The sequence below is a fragment of the Cardiocondyla obscurior genome, linkage group LG16 (assembly GCF_019399895.1).
Source record: "Cardiocondyla obscurior isolate alpha-2009 linkage group LG16, Cobs3.1, whole genome shotgun sequence".
In the NCBI taxonomy this organism is placed as follows: Eukaryota; Metazoa; Arthropoda; class Insecta; order Hymenoptera; family Formicidae; genus Cardiocondyla; species Cardiocondyla obscurior.
In genome coordinates this window covers 2,553,110-2,570,125 of record NC_091879.1, presented here as the reverse complement: position 1 = coordinate 2,570,125, position 17,016 = coordinate 2,553,110, and the positions used below count along the sequence as shown (strand labels likewise).

General features: G+C 47.3%; 1 long non-coding RNA gene across 1 annotated transcript in view; it reads left to right on the top strand.

Moving 5' to 3' along the window:
* The window catches only part of LOC139108925 (uncharacterized), a 104,387-nt gene that overhangs the window by 53,181 nt on the left and 34,190 nt on the right, over positions 1 to 17,016 (top strand). Inside the window, exons 4-5 of the long non-coding RNA XR_011546747.1 lie at positions 8,824 to 9,144; positions 9,236 to 9,273. This is a non-coding gene — a long non-coding RNA (uncharacterized lncRNA). The remainder of the gene's footprint in view (positions 1 to 8,823; positions 9,145 to 9,235; positions 9,274 to 17,016) is intronic.

Here is a 17,016-nt window from a genome sequence, read left to right as displayed (position 1 = left end):
TTAGAATCGCGCAAAAATTATTTGAAATAATGTGTACACTTTGATTTAGTCACCTTTACCCCTGCAGAACCTAAGACGCTTCTCAAAAAAGTCTTTCGACAAAAAAATAACGAGAGAAAATACTTCTCTTTTTTCCGTTCGCTATTTAAATAAATCTATCTCGTAAAATGTAGTTTATACGCTTGGTAAAATGTTTAACAGTCAAACATGTACTCCGGTAACTTCGGTAAGTTGACGTGTTTAGGTTTAATCCAGCGGATCGATTTTTCAACAGGTTGCGTCGCACGGCATTACAATTTAAACCTTCGCGGCCAACTTATTTCTCTTCCCGGCCGTGCGTTTTAATTAATCCGACACACGTCCGGTCTCGCAATTTGTCATCTTCACGTGTCCCAAAAAAAAAAAAAAAAAAAGAAATAAAAATAAATAATTCAAATCATTATTGATCGGAGTACCGCGTTGAAAAAAGCAACGCAATAGCGGCGTTCGCCCGACCGCTGTTTCCGCATTAAAAAAATTGGCAAAGTGGAAGTACAAATCATCGAGCGACTACCGGTCATTCGGAAATGTTGGAGTAGCCGAAAGAGGATGGGGCCGGACAGGGGGATGGGTCAGCGCAGGGGGTGAGCATTTGCAGTAACAAAATGCGAAGCGCTGCACGCGTTAATTCCCGTCCATAAAAGCCATCGACAAATCAAACCTTCGACGTGATTCACTGCCGGCATAAATACAACTAGATCAGCGTGTGTACGAGAAACGTGGTATGAGCGATGGGTCGACAGGCGTTTGCACCCCCTAGCCCTCCCCGACCGCCACCCCCGCTCGTTGCAGTCGCAGCCGCTGCCGTCGCCGCTAACGGCGCGCACCGTTCTCAAACAACGTGGCAATCCTCAAAATATTGCATTCCAATTTCCGCACAAATTACCGACAAATTGTTACGTTAAATTAAAAAAAAAAAATTTTTCACGAGCAACAGGCAACGTTCTACGAAGATTTCGAACATCGCGAGACACGTGCGAAAAAAAAAACACCTCTTTCGGACAAAATAATCGATAGACAATTTCACGGCAGAAGTTGTACGTTAAAGAGACGACGGGATAAAGTCGCAAGCGTATCCCTTCTTGCGCTCGAAGTACACGCTTTCGCGAACGGTTACTCGCCGCAGCGCGCCCCCGAATGTCTCTGAAATATATTGCATTATCGCCGTCCTGTTTATGCACGCTTTTAAGGACGCGCGCTTTTAAGCGCGTTTTAATTCACGCGTCGGCTTTGAGAAAGCGTTGGTAACGGCCTCAATTGAAATCGTTAAGCTCCCCGCGTTCCTAATTCAAGCAAGCGGATAAGGAAGGTACATGGGCCCGCGATAGCATCGACAATGTGGACCGTAATTATTCGGGAAAGATGGCACTTTGCTCGGCATTTTGTCGCCTTGGACCCCTAATGGCCGGTGGTTGATAACAAGGTTTACGGGCCAGACAGCGCTGTCCACTGAGAGATGTTGACAGCGGCTTTCAACCTTCCTGCAACCGGGGCTGGCTCAATCCGATCACGAGGAGCACGTTGGAATTACTTGACTTTGCGAAGCCCGCGCCGCGTAAATCCGCACGTCGGTCCGCGGAATCAAAAGTATTAGCGTGATACATTAACAAGAATTTCCTTGCTCCGGAGCGAAACGGCTTTAGGCTGCATCTCGCGTCCTCGGGCATCCCGCGTAAAGATTATAAAGTGGCAGCGAACGCGTGTCGCTCGATCGTTTAATTAATACTAATTTATTTTGTAATATTAGAAATATATTATATAATAGTTATATTGTCGAATTGATGCAATCAATAAAATACTTGGCCGCACGATGCGCCTTTTAACGTCGGGCATTAAAAAAAATTTTATAAATTTATTTCCGTAATTTATTTCGCCGAATATTTCGTCGATAATCCAACTAACAAGCGTGGTAAAAACATTTGTTTTATAATTCGTGAAAAATTCAACAAAATAGAATTAATATTTGCACGATACACGCATGATGACGTTTTCAGTTATTGATTGTAATTCTCTCGATAGTCGTACAAATTATGACCCTACATTTTCGAGGAAAATGAGTAATAATCGGAATAAAATGGTGATCGGATTAATAATGGCCGGCTTATATTGAAATTCTTTAAATAAAATATTACATCGCATTGCCAAACGGCTTATCAAATTTTTCGACAGTCTCGTTTGGCCACGCATAAAATAAAAAAAAATTGCAAATTGTAATTAAAATTCAATTCACTTGAAATCTGATTGTTCTTATCTGTACTATTCTTTTAGAACAAATTTTTCGTGGCAAACAGCATATCTATACCGTATAAATTTATTATTATACCGAACATAAATTTTTAATTCTGTCAACTGCATGTTTAATTTTTATAAAATTATAAAAGACTTTTTTTTTAACAGCAGCTAATGTCACAGATATTTATAATTACTAAATTTCTTTAAATCATAAAACTTTTTTTAACACCCGAGTAAAAATTTATTTAGCTACTCCAATTACTAGTCATAATTTGTAAAAAAGTATATTTATTGACTATCATGTAGCGAAATAATTATTTCAATTTAATAACGAGCTAAAAAAGCTCGATATCTAAACTTTTTTCGTCGCGTACTAGTTTACTGCACATAATGATCTATGTCAACGCGTGCTCGACTGCCGATTTCGCTGGCCAGCGGGCCCGCCGTAGTCAGCTGCGAGCACGTGCGTATATTTACATCGGCCGGCGGTCATCGATTACGGGAAAGAATCTCTTTTCTCGAGTCGCGAGATAAAACTTAATTCGATCGCGGTGTAAAAGTGCACGAGTCCACTGAGAAAGACTCTCCGCATTCACAGGAAGTTTAAGAAACAACGTCGGCGTTTGCAGCCGACTGGTTTTGCGGGCAGGGAAATTAGAATGTGTCCCGGTTATTACGGACGGCCGCGAAGAATTAGCATACAGTGGCGCGCGCGTATACGTGGTCAGACGTGTGTTGCGCGACACAAGAAGAAGGCTTTCGCGCTAATCCCTGGTGTGGCACTAAATGAGGTGGTGGATTTGTTGGAAAGAGCTTATACTTACCCGGGGGTAGAGAGAGAGCGCGGGGACCGCGGGAAATATAGCTCGGCGAGAGAAAGAGCGCGAGGGAAGTGCGGCTTCTGCTCGTGAAACTCTAAAGCTCGTATCCACACGTGGGCTAAACAACAATGGGATGATCCTGCCGGGATTACGCGATCCGACGAGGCGGCAGGGCCCGCGGTATCGCTGTTACTGCTTTTCCGGTGTTATGATATCCGGCGCATGGTTTAACAATCGCGCGCGTCTGGCGAGACGTTTCGGTGGCGATCTCGCGCCGGGAAGCTGCGGACTGCTGTTTCGGGCATTAGGGGATCTGCCTACCCGAAATTTGAATTGCCGGAATGGTCCGCGGACAACCCTGTTAGCGACAGAACGCGAGCGGCGTTAATACGCGATATTCACGCGGTGATCGATCACGTGGAGTACCGCTTGTAAAGTATTATCGATTTTAGTATGCGCGTGGCGCATTTGATCCTCGATCCAAATTTACACCGGATACCTCACGTAAATTTTAAAAATAAAAATCAGATCAGATATTAGTCGGTAAGATTAAAAATGAGACGCGCAATCGTGATATACGTGACAAACGCGATAAATCTTTTATTTAAAAAGAAAAAAAAAAAAAAAATAGATCTTACGCTCATTAGCGTTTTCAGTTAACGGTCGTTATTCCACGAGTCCCGGGGTATGTACGTTTCTGTTTTACAGTTGGAATTGCGTAGTGAAACAGTTAGTTGAACGAACCGTTACGAAGCGTTTCCGCGATTTCGAGGTGAAGCCGCACGCATGACCGAGCGGCTGGTGGAGGCGCCGGGCGATTTAGTAGTCGACGTTATACCGGTAATAGATACAGAGGGAGACAGAGAGGTGGCGGGAGGGCGCAGGGGGTGGGAGCGGCAAGGGGTGGAACAGAGAGAACGGAGGCGAGCGTGGAGGTAGGTACACAGCGAGAGAGAGCCGGGTGGTGACGTTGACTAATGATGGTGGTGAGAGAACACACTCCAGTCTAACCCGACCTGTTGCACCCCCAATAAACCCCGTCAAACGACGTGCCGCTAAATAGAATCGCGCCGCGTCTTTCGACCCCCTGACTGATTCACCCTGACATTCCGGAACGCGAATCTGCACTTCGAAACTGGGGCAGAAGATACTCTCGCGCGAGGTGATTAAAATTTGACCCGCGTCCCATTCGCGACGTCAAGCTGCATTAAAGACGTGAGAGACGCTCGTGAGCCGTAGCTCGGATCTTTTATTTAATAGTTTGTCATTTTTTATCAAATTGCCGATTAAAGATTATTTTTGTCCGTATGATAAGTACAGGGCGTTAAAAATAAAGCTAAATAGAGAAATTAAAATTTAAAATTGAATTAAATAGGAAAGAGAAATATTAGTTTAACGTCGACGATCAATTCTTCGACGTAGACTTCGAACCTTATCTACGATCTGATATGTGCGTATCACTCGAAGATGCCGAGGCTCGTGTCACGCGCCTTCTCTCACTCTCGAGCGACAAGACTGATGGTTTTTCGAGCGGCTGCGAGCTCGCGATACTCGTGATTCACGACGAGGGCCGCGATAACCTCTCGCCATCCTCGATTCCCTTTTGCCTCCTCGCAGAAGCCGGGGAAGAACGGGGGGGATAGACGCGGCGAGTGCTCGTCGCAAGACGAGCGAGCGCGGTGACGTGGAAAATTGTCCGATTATTCGCGGTTAGATAAAGAGCTCCTTCGGGGGTGGCGGCGAGCTCGCGACCGAGGAGGAGAGGAAAAGGAAACGGGGGAGGAAGGGGAATGTCGGCGACGCTGGGCTGGCTCGTGACACCCCCGTGGTGCCGGGAGTGGCGGTCGCAGTCAGCGGGGAAGGTCGTACCGGATGAAAAGCCGAGCCGACGGACTCTCATTCTCGAAGGCCTGGACGCACCCTCGAGCACCCTCCAACGCGGATTCAATCCCGGAGATCCACGAAATAATCATCCGACGCTAGTTCATCCCTTCGGTTGCAGGAGTTCTCTTGCGAGTGGCTCCGTCCACCGTCTGGCCAGAACGAGACGTCTGTCGCTCTTTCTTCCCTTTCTTCCCACTAATACCGCGCGTCCTTCAGCCCTATTCTACCTCGCCCTCTCTCGTTCTCTTCTTCGTTCATCTTTCTCTTATTATCCACGTAGAACTTGTCAATTCTGAGATAAAACGACGATATCGAGCGCGCGGATCGCATTGTCGGCTCCGTCTGGATCTTGCGCGAAGGACGTGGTACTCCTCGTCTGATATCGCATGTTCGAATCTTAAGCAGCCCCGAGTATTGTTCGATCTCTGACTCCCGGTTTTACCGGCGAGTGTAATCGGCCGTTAATTGTATATTCGGAAAATTAGGAGCGAACGTAATCGCCTGGTTATTAATACGCGAGTCCACTGGCTCTCCCAAAAAGACATTTCGGCCTGATTCATGCCTAAACAATTAATTGCGCGAAATTTAATTGCGCTTACATGAACGCCGAATATAACGCAACAATCTAATTAACTCTAATCTAATTAAAATCCGCGCCATTAGAATTCCGCCTCGCTGACGCCGGCAATTGCCAGCGAGAAAGACATACCGCCTCCCAAAGGGAGTCAAAGGGAATACCGGCAATAGCGAGTGCGCGTTCTCCATACACAACCGCGCTGCAGCCTGCCGCCGTCCGAATCTAAATAACATCGATAAATATTCCCTCCCTCCCCGCGTTCCCTCGATGACTTCGATACTCCCCGAACGTCATTTCCCGGATTCGCATTCGCCGCGAGGGGTCCCGATCTAGATACGGGAAACGTAAAGGGAATACCGGAGTCGGCCCCCGGAGATCCTTTCCCGGCGCGATTCTTAAAAAGGTCGTCCTCCGGCGGCGGTCCCTGCGCGAGGCATTCCTCCGCCGTGCTTTTCTCCGCGAATTTTCGCGGGGTTACCGTGTTCGATTCTACGACCGCCCGGGGGAAACGGCGTTACGGTACGCGACGCGCATTCTGAATCGCCACGCCGCCCGGCCCGGCTTCATGTACTTACTTGCCAGGTACGTGTACTACCTTGTTTACCACGCGGTCTTACACACCCTCCTTGCCGCATGGCGCCATTGTTCTGAAAATCAAGAAATGTGTCACCGGCAGCGAGGGTAAAAAGCTCCGGGAGCCGGGAGTCGTCGTGGCGTTGTCAGGCCCAGGAGAACGTTACTCTCCTTTCCTCCCCCCCTCTTCCTTTCCCTCTTGCCCCTTCACCCCGTCTTTCTTCTCCGCTCTCATCCGCCCCGTGCATCCGACCGGAGGAGCCCACCCGCGCCCGGTTAACGTTTGAACGGTAAATTATCTTGAGGACTTAAGCCCGGCGTTAGTCTAATACCGAGATTCCAGAAATTCGTCCTCCTCGGAATCTTAATTCCGCGGCGTGCTCCTTCGACCGCGCATCGCGACATTATCCGCGCCTTGCTGGACCTGCCGGCCCGTTTCCGTCGAGCACGCGTTTGTGCATCCGCCACCGACAATCGTGACGTTCCATCGGCCGCGAGTCCTTCGCGAGGAGACGAAATAAATGCGATTAAATTACGAGTGCGAAAATGAAAACGCGGGATTACGCAGATTAAATTTTCGATGTTTCTCGTAATGCCGGCTACCCAATAAAATGTTAATTGACACGTGACAACTAACCGAGTTAATTTAGCGAATCACTAAATCTCGACAGAATTTCGTACATGTTCTTTCCATCATATGACGCATTTCGCGATAATACGAAAATTTGTCTAGCAGAGAAGCGATAAGCTTCGCATTGTCGTCATTCGCGCCGCAAAACCGCTCCGGCGAGAAGGTGCAGACGGCCGCACGATAAGAAGCTGCTTCTTCAACGGATAGGAAATCCGTGCTTTCGTTACGTATCTATATGTATATGTATATACAGGGAAATGGGAGATTCGCGCTAGCGCATACCATTATAGGTAGAATGCTGCTAGAGGGTTAGTCGTTATTAGTCGAAATGCTAGCTGGAAGTGGTTAAAGCAGGCGATTCGTATGCCGGTCGGTCCTTCCATCTCGTGGAATCGCGCGTTTCTGTCAGTCACAATGGCCGAGCGAGATTGCTCCCACGGGAGAGCACGATGCCGCCTAATCAGAAATTAAATCTTAACCTTAATTCCTCCTGAAACGGGCGAGCTCTCACGCTAAAAGAATTCTCGATCGATCTCGCCGGGAGAGCCACGAGAATCGCGCGCGCGCGTTTCTCTCCTCTCGAAATTTCTCCGCACGAACTTAGACGGATATTCCGCGACTGCTGGATCCTGCGATACGGAAATGGGAACTGCGGTAATAGCGCTATCGTTAAAATAAATCTAAGAGTGTTCGACGAATTTTAAGTTAATGCGATATAATTTAACTGTGCAACAAACACGGTCTGAAAGTGCGGAAAAAATATTCATCCTTAAAATAAAAAGGAATAAAAAAATAATTTCTCGCTTACCGATGCGATGCTCGGATGCGGCGCGGCCGTGACGCCTTCGTTGAACTGTAAACAAAGGAATACATTCAAATTAAAACAGCCCGCAAAATAATTAATCTCAGAAGTAAATTTGTAAAACTTTGAAAAAGAGTGATTCAATTTTTTATCCCGTTATATTTTATTTGACTTTTAAATCCAATTAAACAAATAGCAATTGAACGAAAATGAAAAGAATGGAAATAATTAAAAATACTGCGGTAAATTCATTCGCTATTGTCGTGCTCCTTTTTATCAACAATAATAAACTAAATGCGCCTGCATAAGCTGGCGTTGCTAAAGAGATTAATATATAAAAAATAATATTATTGCATGCATGAGGTAATAAAGGGTTTTGTTTCGCAAATAATAAGCAACGGAATAAATGAATGCACCCCGTGATTACTGCGCTACCGTCCAATGTCTCCTCCAACCTTTCTTTCTTTTTTTTATTTATTTTTTCTTTTTTTTCCTATTACTAATTTTTTTTTTTTGTGACACACTCATTCGACGAAAGCACATTTAATTACAAATTGCGAACGTTAAATATCAGAATGCGACAATGTGATACTTTCCTTCAACTAAAGAACGCCATAAAAAAAAAAAAATTAACGATCTCGATACGCGCACGTTTTGCAAATTGACGCAGCAAACACGTCTCGAACTAGATTTTAATAATTCATCGATAAAACGCCGAATTTACGTGACCAAGATCCTCTCTATAAAAAATTAGCTTTTTAATTGTTGCCGCTTAAAACCGACGCTGATTAATTCTCTCTCGCTTGACTTGCTTCACGCCAAGCGAGAGTCAACGTCGGCTGTCAAGTCGGCGATTTTGAGTTTCAATTTAATTTTAATATTTAATTAATATGTCCAGGCAAAGACGGTCTTCGCGATTTTCGAGATCGAGGACGACCTGATGCTTTCATCTTTGTCAAGTACCGTCTTTGTCTGGACATTCTAATGAAATATTACATTTAAATCGAACGAAAGTAATAGATAGGTAGCCGGGGGGGAAGGGGGGTGATAAGCGAGCGCGAGCGTACGTGACTCACGCTAGGTATATTCCCCCACTACTCCCACTCTCGCTCTGTCCTTCTCCAGCGGTCGCGCGAGCACACACGTACTACGCACTGCACAGCAAGCACATGTCTCCGTATCGAAAGTAATTCGCGCTTCTGTTTAACGAAAACCCTTCCGGCACGATAACTACGATTAAACTTGATATTTCTTTTTGTTACAGATCGACGCAGTTGCATCCCGCAGTCGTGAACAAAGTATCGTTACCGCCGATATTGAGAATCATACGAACCGCAGTCGGTTCGTCGGTCGGCCCGGGAGTTTCGTTAAGTATTCGGTCGTATTTTTTTCGCACGGCTTAATTCTAAACGCGAGTGCCGAACGTGGAACGCGCGAACGTGATCATCGAGTAATTTTCCGCGACTGTAAAATCACGGCCGGGGTGTTCGCGAGTGACTTGTGCGCGGAAGGATGACTCGACACGTCCCATCTGAGAGGAGGAGCAGGCCCGGGGGGCATCATACATCGGCGGAGCATCTTTTAAGTAAGTATAAATTAAAAAAAAATCATTTTTTTTATTAATCTCATTAATCAACTGACATATTTTCATTAATATTTTCTTTTTTATGTTACAGTCACCAGCTGAATTATACAACTCCGCTGATGCAGATTGGTAAGTCGCATCAATTTTTTTTTTCGTTGTTTTTAATTGTAAAATGTGGGATTAATTACGGTGGTATTTCACAAGTAAATGCGTCACGACGCCAGTCGCGTTTTTCCGCTAATCGAAAAACCGAGGAATCGTGTAATTTTAATAAATAAACGAAATAAGCCGTCACACTTTCTGCAGCAATCTCATTTTCTTGATTCATTAAGCCCGCAATTTTATTCATCTCTGCATGAAAAATTCAACGGATGATAATAACATTAATTAATTCACGTAAATACTTCTCCGATCGGAGAGTAAAACTCGCAAATATTTAAATGAGCGTCGTTCGAATAAATGTTAGACCCCTGCATTGCTCGTTCACCAAAAAACAATGAAAGATAATTAGATAGGTAGCATTAGTAACTTATTTACTATTACATTAATACGGCAAATACGTATACGCGATCGTACATCGCGACAAACAAAACGTGAGTTGAATAATATGTATTTCGTGCTTACTCAGCACAGTTAACAAAATTATTTAACAGCGAGACGACCAAACGCGACAATTAATTTAAATATCTATTAAACATATCGATCAATATTTAACTTCACAGCCCGTCTCGTTCCGAGCGGTCATAATTCGAAAGTAAATCGCGTGCAATCGCAGCTTCGACGAGAAGCCATCCGGATCGAAATTTCTTAATTATTTATCTACCTCGCGGAGAGATCGGCGACGGGCTAGCGTCCCGAGATCTGTTTTCGTGCGGTCGGCGGCGTTTCTCGATTGGCGAGCGCCGGGCTGATTCCGCTAATCTCGCGAGCGAGCGCTCAAGTTATTGGTAAGCCCGCGCAAGAGGATTCACATTCGATTTTATTTCACGGTTTCCTTTATGCGAAAGACGTAGGATTTCTATTAGCTTTGTGCCCCGGTTAGATTGAATAGCCGCGGGCTCCCGCCGGCATACGCCCGCGACTCCTGTTTCATTTACAAATGTATTTCCCTCTCAGACGGAACTTTCAATTTAGCCGGATGCTTCCTACGACGGCGGGGTATGCGTCGGCGGGAGACGAGGGGTGCCCTTCCACACACGACTCGGATGTTTAGAAAGTACCTTCCCTCTAGAAACAAATCGAAACGACAAACGAACTGCTCGCCGCGATCGGTTCGTCCCGCGAAATAACGTACCCCTGCCACCAGATTTATCTGCGGTCAGACGGTAACCGTGCACGAGAATGCGCGCACTTTGAAAATTTTATCGGCCCGCTTTGTGCGCACATTCTTACTCGGGATAGCGTGACCGCCGCGGAAATTTGTAACGTGCAATTTCAGAGGGTCTTTCGGTTGCAAAATTGCGAAACCTTGCGAAATAAACAGATTTGATGATTTTTATATTATTTTATTTTGATATTCGAGTAAACGGGATCGTTTTAGGGCAAGCGCGCGTCAAAGTTCGCGGATATCCGAATGCGTTCGCGATTCGATTCAGTTCGCTGGGCATCGCCTGCAGGAGGTGGGAAAAAGTTCGCGACACCACTCAGTCGGTGGGATGGTTTCACGAGAGACCGGCGCCGAGTTCCGCTGAAAACTGCGTGGCAAGTCCGTCAATTATGAAGGGACCTTTAATAATGAAAGTAGCGGAAGGAGTTCCCTCGGGCGGCATCACCATCTTTCATGCTTACTGCTTAACAACCGAGCGTCTGCAGGCACCGTTTTGCCTGCTGCGGTATCAAGCCCCTTCCCTCGACACTTTCAGCTCGCATCGACCCTTTCTTTGCGTTAATTCGCCCCCGCGTGCCGTACACCTGATATCGCCGCATTCGTGATATCATCTGCTCGCTTATTCATACCATTATGAATCCATGAGACATCTCTATACATTAAAAAAGAAATAACGATAAATAAATTAAAGAGACGCTTAAATCAGAAAACAGCAATCCAACTTGTATAAAAATTAACATTAGTTAAATTAAAAAATTAAATTTTTTTTTTTTTTTTGTCAAATAGAACGTAGAAACGAAACGCGCTAATGAGTCATGCAATCGTGCACCCTCCTCGCTTATTTATCGAATATTAAAGTAATGGAATCGCGCATCACGTATCACAATAGCTGAATTCTCCGGCGCGGTACAAAGATCCCTTAATAACGCCGTCGCTCGGCGCCGTCCTCTCCAAGTTTCTTCCGGCGTGCGCTCTCCTTTTATGAAAAATGAAAATCACGCGCGCCGGGGAATATTCGCAAATGTACAAACACGGGTGGCGCACGCGATGGCCAGACCTTTTTTCCGACCGCCTGTTTTCGTAAATCCTCGTTTAATGCTCCCTTCAGCGCGCGACGGCGCCCGAGACAGCCGCGCGGAATGCGGCTGCTGCGGCGTCATCGTGGGGTAAACTCCGGGCATCTGTCCCATGCGACCCACGAGAAATTTACCGTGCGTAAAAAGGGAGAGGGCCGCAAAAGATCCGGCGGAGCGCGCCCGCGAAGAAAGGCAGTTAAAGGAGGACAGCACATCTCGTAAATCCGAGCGGCAAATTACTCCCCTCGTCATTACTTCATTAAAATATTTATATTAGTTTGTTCTCCTAGATTATAATTATTTTTTAACCGTAGAAAATTCTTGTAAGCAAATACTTTCTTTAAAGAATTTAATTTATTAAATTGCGTTATTAAAACCCAATAATAGACATACGTTTTATGAGTGTAAAAAAAAAGAAAAAAAGATTAGATTATTAACTGAATTATTTTTTTTTAAATATAAGTTCGACCTCGACAGTGACGGCGAGAGGTAACTTCGAAAACGCAACGGAATCCGCCTGGTTCTCGTTTCACGGGGGCCGATCCTTCCGCGGGTAGAAACGCGCGAGAGAGGAGAACTACGGAGCGTTTAATTATTTGCGCTATCGCGCCAAAGACGGACGATAATCAGATATCGGCAGAGAGCGTCGCGCGCGAATAACTCCACTTGTGCAAACTCACCCCGCGCTGTGAGTGCTTGAACATCCCCCCGCGACCCACGCGGCTCGGCATACGTATGTGTGCGCGCATATATATGTATTATATATATATGTATATATATATCAAGTCAATAATTAACACCAGTTACAACTTGTGGGAATAGTAACGGCGTTTATGCTCCCGGGGACGTCGTATTTCAGGGAAATGTGCTCGTGCCGTCGCGCTGTACCGGTCCGTAGGAGCGCCACGAGGATTTGTCGCTTAGCGGGGCGGAGAGAGGCGAAAGAGGGTGCGAGTTCGAAGCGTAGGTGGTCGTTCGGGAGCACGGAACGGCAACGAGATCCCTCACCCTCCCCCTCGACGGGACGGGGGACGCGGGATGAAAGGGGTAAGGTGGCGCGAAACGCTTCTGCCACGGTTAGGTCGCCGGCACCAGATGAACAGATACGGGAATATGGGCGGTGGAAATATAGATTTAGGCTAGAGGCAACCGCCGATGTTTTCCCCGTCCCGCTACATCTCTCGGCGTCTTTCTCCGTCGCCCTTTCGTCCGGCGCGTTCTCCGCTTTGCGCCGCGAGAGGCTCGTGCACGCGCGCACGCGCCTTTTCACCTTTCGCCGTGTGAGCACATGTGTGTACACGCAGATAGCGAATCCGCGGCCCCGGCCGCCTAAGTCCTCAGGTTTACGGCGATTACGGATTCGCGGGCGATCTTACACCCCTCCGCGCCCAACTCGACGTTGGCTGTTCGTATGTTTGGCTTGAGTTTCGGGTTTGCGCGCCGTTACGGCTTCCGAGACAACGGGGGCGGGTGGGAATGGAGCGCGAAGGGTGCCGGTGGGAGCCGGAGGTGATTTACTACCGGCTTACGGGGGTGTGAGACGACGCCACGACGCTGGATCGCCTATGAACGGGTTAATGGAGCGAGCGGGCCGCGCCACCCAGCGAGCACGGCTAACGAAGAGGGCCCTTCTCTCCTCGAGCCCACCCCCGTCTTCTTGGTTAACTCGCACCCTCACCGCCGACGGCCGCTCCTAATCACTAATGATAACAATATTACCGGCGAAAACCGAGCTAAGACCGGGTCGGGACGTCAGAGGCTGATTTAGTGCCACCCTTAGGAACACCGATCGCATACCGTCGCGAATAACCGACACCGTTAATCGAGCGAGTTTATCGGCGCGGCGTTAGCGTCTGTTAAACCGTTAACTGTTACAATTGTCTCTGGAGGCAACGTATTCAAAAACGCAACGATAAATCCCCTCGATTTTCGAGAGCCGAAATAAATTCGTGAACACGCGAAAAAAAATTTCCACGGGATAAAATTCTATTAAAAGCGATTTATGGGAATAGACAAAAAAAAACTCTTATTTAAATTTTGGAGTATTCCCGAGAATAAATGTATTTTTAATTTTTTAAGAGCCTGCGTTATTTTCCAAATTAAAATTTATATTAATAAAAAGAGATCTATAATATGATCGCGTCTCGTAGAAGATGATTTATCGGAATGTTAAAGGTACGAAAAAAAAAAAAAAATTGCGCGTATTCTCCTAATACAACTGGTGCGCTTGAAACCTTCGTGACATCGGACACTTTAAATGGTTAAATATAATTGGATCATAACTTGAGAATAGAAAAGTTGACATTTACGTCGGCCCTCGTGCAATAAGTTGGCGCGCGTGATATATCGTTCTGGCGTGCCGCGGATAATTAACGAAGAGTCAGAAGGCGATCCGTATTTACGACCATCTCTGCGTTTATTGTCCTATCACGGCGATACGCGGGTTTATCTGGACCTCGAGCGGGTCGCCCTAGTTTTTAACACGTCCGCTACGCAAGAAGGACGCCGCTTTAGCGGGTTGAGGGGGCCGTAAAAGGGCTTCAGGCCGGCGGAGACGTTACGCCACCGCCAGTAGGGATGAAACAGTTTGTGCTAAATCAGAGCGCCGGTCGTTAGAGAAGATATAGGGGCTAATTAAAATAAATCTTAGAAAGGAGTAATTATACGTGTATTAGCCGGGCCCGGCGGAACGGACGTGATGGACGACGCAGCAGCAGATGTACCCAAACGGCTCTTCATTCCTGCATTTTCCTTATTGCGGGACGGACACGTTGCACCCGCCGCGTTTCGCCGGTCCATCCCCTCGGATTAGCCTCTGTGTCTCTCGCAAAACGGCGGCGCACAAACGACGGCGGCGGCGGCGGCGGTCCGGGTCTGTGCGCGAGAGAACCGGCGCGAAATTATTTCTGCCAAAATCAATTCGTCGAAATATCCTCCGCCTGCTGCCTTTTGAGCTCACGGACAATTAGAGTTTAGCCCGCGAGCCCAATTAGTGCCTGATCAAAGTAACATTTATCCACGGCTCTTTACTTCCGTTCTCATTAAGCTCATCAGTGCATCGGATGGGCACGTGTTCATGGCGCGATATTAATTTACCTTTGAAAGCTATCGAACAGGCGCGATTCGCAAATTCGAGCGACGACTCGCCAAAATTCCCAATAAAATAACCGAACTTCGACCGCCCTCCTCCCCCGGCCCCTCTCAGGCCACCCCGACGCGTCCTGCACGGCCAATCCCGCCCACCTCTGTGTGTCCCTCTCCCTCTGTGCCAGGAATCAGTGAACTCATTATTACGATAAACTCATATACATATTTATCGCGATGCATTATTACTCTTTCGCCGACGGTCCAGCGCGGTCATCGATTGTGAATTTCATTTGGCGACTTAATGTACCGAATAGTAATGCCGCGCCGTGGTACTTTTCATTAACGCGCACGCTGTTTACGGCAATAAGCCCAATTAAAAGCGTTGTCGACGTAAACGTTAAATCAGCGGCGTTATCGCGATGTGCGAACTCAAGCGGCGAAATATTGTTCCGCGTTTCTTTGTCGTCCGAGAGAGAGAGAGGTAGGAGAAACGAGAAAGAGGAAGAGACGCTAACAAATAAGGCTCGCTAAAGCGGGTCGGCGGATGCGTAATTCGATAACTTCAGCCCTCGCATCAATTTGGCAAATTAGCCCTTTGTACTTTCGGAGCGACGGTCCAGCAATACCCCTTAAGATACTCGGAAGAGCACATTTAAAAATTATAGAAAACTTATATATTTTAAACCGTAAAAAAAGAAAGAAAGAAAAAAAAAATTGTTCACCCAAGATTTAAAACCGCTTTGTTTCCTCGGCAGATATAAAGTATCTCCGACAAACGGCTCAGAGCGCGATCGCGCCGGCTATCGTTCGCACTTACGTTCGAGTTCGCGGCGCGAACTTTGCGTTATCTCTTATTTATTGCCGTTGGTGACGCGATACGCGCTTCTTCCCGGGTGTTTATCGAAATAATGCCCCGGCCTGCGCGGGGATACGGTCGCGGCGCCAGCTGTAGCGGCGCTCATTGCCTCTAATATCAATAAATTTGCAGGTGCGTTGCGCAAATGGCTAGGTACGGCCGCGTTTGCATCAGCGCAAACGAGTTTAATTCCGCCGAAAACATACGCGTGACGCACGGTCCTTTCCGGCGCGATAAAGATTAGCCCTCGTACGATCCCCCGCGAATTACGGCCGTGATTTGTCATCGATTCGGCCCGACAATAATCGCGTATCTTATAATAAACCGTAAAATTAACGCGTCATCTGAGGCATTATTTCGCTTTGCCCCCGTTTCGACGTCGAGCCGAACGCACCGATACCCCTTTGAGTTGATACAATATCCACATTATCGTCATTATTATTATTAGTATTTACGTCACTCAGGGAGCTGCTGTTGTCATGCCGTTTCGTAACATTCATAATTTATTAAACAAGTTGTGACATACTGTATCATCGATATTTGTCGAAGAGCGAAACAGCTTAAAAGCTTTGCTGCGGGCGCGCGTCCGCGTTACATTCTTTTTACTCCGGCGCGGTGATTTATGCATACAGAACGCCGCGTATCATACTTTATCGTGCCGTAATGTTCCAATTCGATCCGCGATAAATAATACAAAAAAAAAAAAAAAAAAGAAGAAGAAAAAATTCAATCGCGTTTTAATTCAATTGCCGCGGAGACTATAAATATGGAGAACGACTTTACTTAATTGCAACGGACATGGCGACGTGATTATTTTTATGATTGCGTGTCGCGTTGAATTTTGCGCGCGACATCGTTCGCGGATTGACATTGCGCCGGAACCGGCGCTCTCATCTCGGCCGTTTCGATGCATGGCAAAAGGAGCGCTCCTAATCAGGCCTATAGCCCCGTCTCTCTGCGAGTTCTCGTCTCTGTCGTCGCGCCCGCGGACGTAGCGGCGAACATGTCGTGGCGTTAATGTCGATACGATGACGCGTGTGTGCTGCACCAGCGAGCGGCCAGGACACGTGCGTCGAATGGCCGGCGAAGCGGCTCGGCGCAGGCGGGCATTAATGCCCGCCGGACAAACGAGAGAGGAGAAGCAAAGGGGTCAGAGCGAACGAGCGAGGGTAGGTAGAGCACGCGCGGGGGCGCCGGCGGGCGCGAAGAGGAGAAAGATGGACCGGGGCGCGAGCGAGAAAGAGCGAAGGGGACGCGTGGAGGCGCGGGGGACGTTATTGTTATCTTAGATTTATAGTCATAACGGATGGTACTACCTCGCTAGCCAGCAACCCCGAGCGGTCTTATAATCACCCTCCTCCTACACCTCCGCCACCCACGCCCGCCCTCGTCTCCTGCATCCTCGACTATCCGACCGACCCTCTCCGCCGCCCCTCCGCCCGGAGTCGAGCTCGCCCTCGCGTAGCTCCAGCCGCAGTTTAAGTGATTTGCGACGCGGTGGAGCCGCCATGCAGATCCTTTTGCCT